General features: G+C 40.2%; 1 protein-coding gene across 2 annotated transcripts in view; it reads right to left on the minus strand.

Annotated features, from left to right (window-relative positions):
* Positions 1-6,673, minus strand: part of GALNT11 (polypeptide N-acetylgalactosaminyltransferase 11) — a 51,460-nt gene extending 44,787 nt beyond the window's left edge. Inside the window, exon 1 of one of the 2 annotated variants that reach the window (XM_026842729.1) lies at positions 6,433-6,673. The gene's annotated coding sequence lies outside the window, so the exon portion shown is untranslated. Of the gene's footprint in view, positions 1-996; positions 1,078-6,432 lie in introns of those variants that run through there. The other variant, XM_026842728.1, reaches the window with a different exon arrangement.
* Between the last annotated feature and the right edge of the window lie 1,719 nt (positions 6,674-8,392).

Consider the following 8,392-nt stretch of genomic DNA (forward strand, 5'->3'; position numbering starts at 1 on the left):
ATAAAGGATAGCTTTCTCCCCACATACTACTCCTCTCCAAGGAATGAGAGTATTTTGCAAGGACTCTCATTTAAGGACACAATTTTAATGGAAAAAGCAGTTAAAAGTTTTGCGAAGAAAAAGTTTCCTAAGAGTCAGGATCACATGTTAACAAATAGCAGAAAAGAACACCAGTTTCAGTTACAGCCAGTGATACAACATTGCATCAAGAAAAGTAACATAATAGTCCAGTCTGATTAGAGAAAGCAAGTACACTTGGATTAGAAACATGAGCTTACCAAAATCCTAGTGCTCAATACTGAATAAATAAGTGCTATACAGTAGACAGCTTCATGCTGCTGCAGTGTCCTCATTCCCATCCAGAAAAGCTACTGGTTTCCCAAAGCACAGTTATATGCATGGAATTTTCTTACCTATCCCCCTAACAAACATTGCACATTAAAGCTTCTCAGCCGGATGGTACTTTAAACCATCTGGCATACAAATATATGTCGTGCCATTCATGGGAGTCCCAAGACTACCTTCTTCCTTGCTGTTCCTAATACTTTTTTTCCCATTGAAACACTGAGATTTTCTTTTCATTAGCAAAATCAGGTCTCAAGAAAGCCAGAATTTCCATGTACTCTCTCAAAAGAAAGATGCATGTATTTTGTAATGCAGTCCTTTCTTCTTCAGGTATAGCTTAGAAAACAGCAAGATTAACACCCACACTGACAACTTCTTTTTCAATACATCTCTCACATTAAAGATCCACATATCTAAATATTAGTTTAACAACCCTCCAGCACTATATACAAACGCAAAAATCTAAGAGAGCTTACAAGGTCAACTACACACAAGCTGCTTAATACCTTTTCTAAATGTTTAAAATCTAGTTAGCTGTTCCTTCCATTTTATGTCTGCAAAGCTCACCAAAGTAACAGTAAAAATACAGATGCATGCAAAATAATTAGAGAAGAGACACTTCTCTGAGAAGCTGAACAGAAGAACACTCACCTTTTTCCAGAACAGTCGGCACTAAAGAGGCAGTGCAAGGTTACATTGTGAAAACACATTTACTGCAGTAGCAGTCAAATCCAGTTGGTGTCTTCATTCTCAGCAAACAATAAAACGCTGAGCCTGAAACTTAACACTTTGTTGCTGAGTTCTGCTTTCTAGTCCTAACTGGGAAGGGGGTAACAAACACAAGCTTCTCTATGACAACAGGCTAATTTGGATGGGGTCTTAGGACACAAATTCTGCAAGGTTATTTCTCATTTGACTGCATACATTGCACCAAGAGTATCTATTTTTCTATGTTTGGGTTTTGTTTTTTTTGTTTTTTTACACACACACCCCCTTTTTTTTTCCCCTCTCCTTTTTTTCAGCTGATGTATGATCCATATGGATCCATGATTTGGCAGCTTTAAAAAGACTGGTCATTTTACTGCCTCTCACTAGGGAAGCATAATCAGTGTATTTCTAGAGCATTCTTCATCATAATATCAATGGATTTGACCACAGTAATGCTAGAGAAAATGATCATTAAGTTGTATACAAATTTAAATTCTAAAGATTCCTTTACTTCTCATTTTCCAAATCACTAGTAATTTTATAAAGTTTCCACATTTTGACTGAAATTTTCTAGGTATGCTTTCTGCTCATCTTAAGACATTTTCATCAAAAGTGCTTTGGGCTTTTTTTCCAGTCTTTTACAAGCAAAGTAAAAACATTTTCCAATTAAAAAAATAAAAATTTAAAAAAAAATAAAAATCAGACTTCATTTGTAGAGCCCTCCTGCCAAAAAAGCTGGCAGCAAAGTTGGCAACAAAACAGACCTCACTGAAGTACTTTTGAGTGGGACTGTGAAAACTGGGGTTGACCATTCTCAATTTTAAACCTGACTACTGACCACGGACACTATTTTTCACAAGATTTTTCTGCAAATCCCAGCTCTGCAGTTAGCTCCAAGCAGACTTCTACCATCCACTTGTGCAGAGCTCAGTACTGAAATCAACATCTCCATACAAAAAAAGTACACAAAAGACATCTGCAAACTCAGACTACGAACTTCAAAAGACTATATCTGAACATGTATAAAATGTAATAACTTAATTGCAGCACATTTGCTAGTACTACAGAATTGGAAACTGTCTTAATGAGAATGGTTACAATGCATCTTATCCTGCAGCATCAGATTACAAAATATGTGGATCTCCAAGCTTCCTTCCCACAAATCATAAAAGCCTATTTCTTTTCTCTTTTTCCACAGGGTTTTCTTTTCCAATATGCAGAAACTCACATTAAAAGACTATAAAAGTGCCATGTTTGGATCCCAGACCCATTACATTCACTTACAGTCAGTTGTCAGAAATCACCACAGTAAAACAGCACTAGCCTGTCACCTACAGCACTGCAGTCTGCCTTTGCAACTTAGTTTGGTTAGCCCTGGACCAAACACCTTTATGGAGCCTGAGTAACTGATATTAGTGTACAGAGACATTATTTGGTAAAAAAAAAAAAAAAAAAAAGTATATGAAATGCAGCACCAGAACCATAAGCAAGGTTAAAACAAGTTACAGTTTAAATCCCCAAACTGTCTGATAGGAAAATACGTAACTTATTCTGAACTGCTCAGAGTTCTTAACTCCTGTTACATTTCTCCACGCTATTAAGAGATGGCACTATCTTAGAGATTTCCTCAATACATCATGTCCTAACTGAGTTTTCCTGGGCAGATGGCCATTGTTTAAAAAAGTAGAACTGAAAGAAATACTAAAAAGCAGGCGCTGAATTGAATTCAATGTCCATTAGCATTTCTCATGTCCAGAAACAAAGGTCACTTGGAGTTTTTCACTTCAAGCTTTAGCACAGTCCACAATGTCCATGCCATCTGGAACAGCAGAGGCATGGGACTTTCATTTTTACCAGTAAGAACCTCTTAGAGAGCCCCCAAAACCCTGTAATCTTCTTAGTTTTGGATCTATTTTCTCAGCAGAAGTTCAAAGCTATTTCTGTGCACAGGTTTCTATTTCTTTCATATTCTCACTTATGTCTCCAGCATAGACACAAAGAAGAAGGGAATCCTAAGGATATAAACCTACTATGCAGTTCTCCCCAACTCACTGACTGAACCAGGACACCTGTACAGTTACCAGTTTGACCTATGGGACTTTCTAGTTGAAGCATCTGCTCTGCGACAGATTTTAATGAGATCATTCGTAATTCAGTGTCTCAGCTCTCACCTATAAAACCTGAGGCGTGCATGAAGGTGAGTACATCAAAGGTTCTGAGGTGACAGCAACCAGAGATGATACAGATACCAAGCAGAGCTCTGGGTTAGAAGAGCAATAACTGATAACTTCTGCTCCCCCAGCAAACCTATTTCTAAACTATACTAACAAGCTCTTGCACAGGAAACATTCTCTCTTTTTCCTGAATACAACAGAGTAATACTAACAAAGAGGTACCATTGCTGGTACAACCATACTTACAAATGGAGTCAGTGAAAACGCTTTCACTCACACATCTAAACTAAGCTATCAATTTAATAGAGGCTTATGTTGCTAAATATTGTTTTTGACAATAGGGTAGGGGGGTTCCAAATATGTAAGTAAACAGACATTCTACTAGCGTGCTTCTGAAAAAAAACATTTTTGTGGTCATTAACTACTGGATCAGAAAGATGAAGCACTGCATAAAGAGATTTTACACTGTCTGTAAAGAGAGCAAACTTCTGAAAGTTATGCCAAAAAAATTAATTTTCTTTGTCTTTCATTCCCTTCTACATGTTCTTAAAGACTCAATCTCTCCTTCTCCAAAGAAATCCCTTTGAGGAAAGAGTTGCACACCACTCCTTTTCCATCGCCTGTTGGTCACTTTTCTTCTACTTATCTATTGCCAACATTTCTAATGGGAAAACATACTCAGGATTTTGATGTTGAAATCACAGATGTTGCAACACAATGAACAGCAGATCAAAAATACATTTTCCCACTTCACTAGAAGCCATGCTTTCCAGCACACTGCTAGCACAGGAGGTTAGCATGCAATCCAAAGCTTAGCCTTCTCCTGCTTCACAGGTGATGAGTCTCAGCATCTGCTGACACAAAAGGTAAGAGATTCACGCTAACTGACAAAATTAAAGGTATTCCAGGAAAGAGAAAACTAAAAAAAGCACTTCTAGAAAGCAAATTCACTAACAAGAGGTATCAACAGACAGTGACATCATTTGTGCTTGATGCTACACTTCAGGAATTAGCAAAATAATCACAATACCTACAAAGACTGATTCATAGGAGGTTGTGTAACAGGATAGTTTTGTGTTTCCTGGAAAAGGATCTGTTTTAATTAAGGTCACCTCCAATGTTTAAAGCATCTAATTTAATCCTTGTCTGCACAAGAAAATCTGTGTCATTCAGCCAATCAATACTTGGATGGTTGTACATAAACTAAAAAGAAGACCTCTATGAACATGCCCCTAACATTTATTAAGTATTTACTTAAATCAGTTTGGCACGTAACAATCATTTACTGAGGTAACTTCTTTCTAGCATGCCTCAGCAAGTTTATTAGCTTAACCTGTCAATTTAAAATTCAGCTTCTTAAATGGTACAGTGTCTCATATTTGAAGTCTTAGGGATAACAAAAGGTTACTGCAGGTAAGCAGTTACCTCCCATCAGATGCTCCAAAACATTTCTTCATGTACATAACCCTTCCTCCCTCCTGCACAGCAAGTTTTGTCAAAGTAGCTTGCTCCATGTCAAGAGGGGTTAGAGCATGCACGCTAACAGCCGCTGTAACACAGCCAATAAGGTATAACTTGTCTCAGCAAACCTTCAATCTCAGAAATGCAGAACTTGCAACACCCCTACTGCCACGAGACAGAAAACCACAACAGCTCACCTGCTCCAAACTGAACTTAGAGCCAGCAACCTACCTGTGAGCACTATGGGGTAGTCGGGTCTAGACTCCTCCCTAGCCTGCACACCTATTTCTTGCTCATACTACGGAGCATAAAGCAGACAGTATGAAGTCCTGAGGTTCCCTGCATTAGGGGTTACTAGCTAGCATAAGCAACGGAAATGTCGATTCACCCCGGAGCACTGTATTCCAGTGTTTCAAATATGTGAACTATCTGCCTGCCAAAACCCCAAACTGCACAAGAAAGGGCTTAGATACAGCACATCACTCTTACAGGCACTTCAATCCATATTCCACATTTCAGTAACACCATCAGTCATTTAGCCTACAGACTTAGCATATTTTCACGTCTCAGGGAAGAAGTTCAGAAGTTCATACAACAAAATATCTGAAACTTAGTATACTTGAAGTCAACTTTTGATTGAAACAGCATGATCAGCTTCCTAATTTTCCCCCTTTTTGTTGCAGCGTACTCCTAGTTTTTAGTTTTCAAATAAAATATTTACACCAATTATTAAACAATGCTGACTCACATGAGAAACATGCTAGAGCACAGCTGAAGGATGTGGTGGATACTATTAACTCTTACACAAAATAAGCTGAACAAATGCATTTACTCATACTGCTAAACAGTGGTTTAACAGCCGAGGCCTTTGTACTGACAGTACTTTATACATTAACACAGTAGCTGCAAGAGCAGATGCATTTATCTCCATAAGCCACCATATGTTTTGAAAAATAACCTTAGATAAGAATCAAGACAGTTTACCTCCCACACACTAACAGGGATTGAAACAGACTTCACCCCTGTAATACCTTTTGAGAAGAATAAACAAATTAATTTCTGCCCTTGAACATACTTTTGCTCTTTCACAGCAAGCAACATCATTGTATTGCAGCACCTTTTCAAAATAAATGCTACTAAAGAAAATTACTGGATCTTAACGATATCTGTGACTGGGGTATTGCCTCAGCAGACAAATAGAACTGTTTAGGAAGTCGATAAACTGAACTGTCACAGAAAAGAATGATTGTATTTTTTCAGATTTTTACCTTTGCCCTTCAGCTGGAAGTCTCCCCGTACTTCTCTGCCTCAGTAATCAACACACAGCTGCCACACTACCACATTCAGCCTGCCAGCTGCTCAGACTGCAACCTTTTGACAGTACCTTCCAAGGTAACATAACTAAAGAAAGAATGATCCTCCCTCTGTTCTTGTCACCCCCACAGCACCCTATTCTTGCTGGAAGATACGAAATCCCTATTTTGACTATCTGCTCAGATACTTCTAATCTCATCCATCTGACCACCCTGCTCCACACACATGCCCTATAACTACCATTAAAAGTTTGGGGTTTCTAGCACTTACTATGAGAAAGAATGAATGCTTCATACAGACCAATTTTCAAAATAATAATATACATCTTTATTTCCCTTACCATGCTGTTTCAGCGCTTTCTTCCTCCTCAAAAGCTTGAGTCACACTTACTGTTATTTTACATCACTACAAAAATGATGAACACACTCACCCATTCCCCAAAACTACTGTCACACAGCAGCTTATCAGGAACTCTCTTTACTCCTATGCATAATGGAGTATCAATTTGCATCCTCTGAGACAAAGTGGTTAGATAGCAGAAGATAGACAACAGGCCCTGAAATCTGCAGTCAGAATCTCTTAAACCAGAATTAGCCTGATGGCTTCCTCATCTGAGGCTGAGAAATGAAGGCTCATTAGAGCTGCAGTGTTATTTCTTTCCTTCCCTGCTGCAGAAGAGCTCCTAAAACTCTGCAGGAGCTTATCTTTACCCAGAGATGAGAAAAAGCTTATGCAGAAGGCATGCAGTTCTTCACAGACAGTTATACTGGGGGAGGCCAATTGCTTGTTAATCAAAAGCCTCTTATCTGGAACCACCTGGACCTTTATGCTGTTCTAAAATGAGGTCTGGGAATCCCAGCCAGACTATTTCACATATGCAGAGGTTCTTTACAGGGTAGCAGGGCAGAAACATTCTGTCAGGGAGAGGTTGGTACCATCCTTTCCTCGGCACAGCCTGCACTTGGATCAACTTAAGCTAATCAGAGATGTCTGAGAACAGTTTCCTACTAAGATGAGATCCATGTGAAAGAAAAAAGTAGATGCTAGATCATAAAGTATTCAAGAATATTTAATGTCACTTACAGACTACTCTTTCTAAGTAAGGACAGAAGGGATTTGATCTTCCGTTGAAATATATTTTCCAGGAAAAAGAAATAAGGCATAACATAGCAAGAGTGCTGATGATCCTGCCCACCTGCATAATTACTCTACTGGCATTGAGAGGTTTCACCATTCCAAACAGAAGCAATACTCCAAATACATGGGAGCAAACAGATAAACGCAAACTTTATGGAACAGCAATAAAGCCAGATCATGATATTGAAAAGAAGTCAGGATACAGTTTGGCAGAGATGCTGTACTAGACAGCATTAATGTTTTCATTAGTCTCAATGGCAGTTTTAAGGGTGACACCTATGAAAAAGCAAATGAGGTGGTGCAGCTAACTGGAAAGCCAGCTTCTGAACACAGTGTTTGCTTCCAATGCCACACCACAGCAAAGAAGAGCCTGAACTTCTAAGCTCCCCGTTACCAGCAGCACGCTGCTTTTGGTTGCTTGCTGAGCTCGGTTCGATTTCATGCAAATAAGGGACCAGAGAATCTTTCTTTATACCGACTAGTAACTTGGAGACAGTTATTTTGCAATCAGTATTTTCTGTTGCAGCCTTTCTTATGAGCTTTAACACGGAAAAAAAAAGAAAAATACCACATGGCAATGGACACTGACTAGAAGGGCTGAGGACCAGCCACACAGAGTAACACATATTTGCAAGAAGAAAAGCGAGCTTCAGTCTTGCAAAGTATATACTGAAAACCACAGGAAGAAAGAAGGAGAAGCGGTTTAAAATTAAATTTCCCAGTCATAAAGATAAACAAGCTTTAATACACCACGGGGTCAAAGAGCCCTCCAAAAAGCAACGCCAGCCCTTGTCCTGCAATCGAATCAATGAAAGGAGCAGCGCCAGCAAAACTAACGCGTACAGATGGTCACATTTTGGGCTGACAGTTGCATAGTTTCAGTCTACCTGCAGGCGGGCTACTGCTGCTGCTCCTTCACATACATTTAAAGACTAAAACGATAACAAATCCGTCGTCTTCCATCCCGTACCGCACAACCCACACCGGCCCCACCGGCCCTCCCGGGGAGCGCTGCTGCTCAGGTCCAACCAACTGCCGTCCCCATGGGGCCGGCTCACCAGAGACCCAACCGAGCGCAGCCTTCCCACCGCAAACTCACACCACTTACTTCAGGGGGAGCCTCCGGGACGCAGGAATCGCTGCCCCTGGGACAGGCTCCGCCGCGTCCCTCAGGGCAGGCGGGAAAGCGACCGGGGCCGGCCTGATAGCGCCACCCGCCCCGGCCCCTCACCCCCGGGGCTGCCCCTCACACC

This window comes from Athene cunicularia (genome assembly GCF_003259725.1).
Source record: "Athene cunicularia isolate RWA chromosome 2 unlocalized genomic scaffold, athCun1 chr2_part1, whole genome shotgun sequence".
NCBI classification, from domain to species: Eukaryota; Metazoa; Chordata; class Aves; order Strigiformes; family Strigidae; genus Athene; species Athene cunicularia.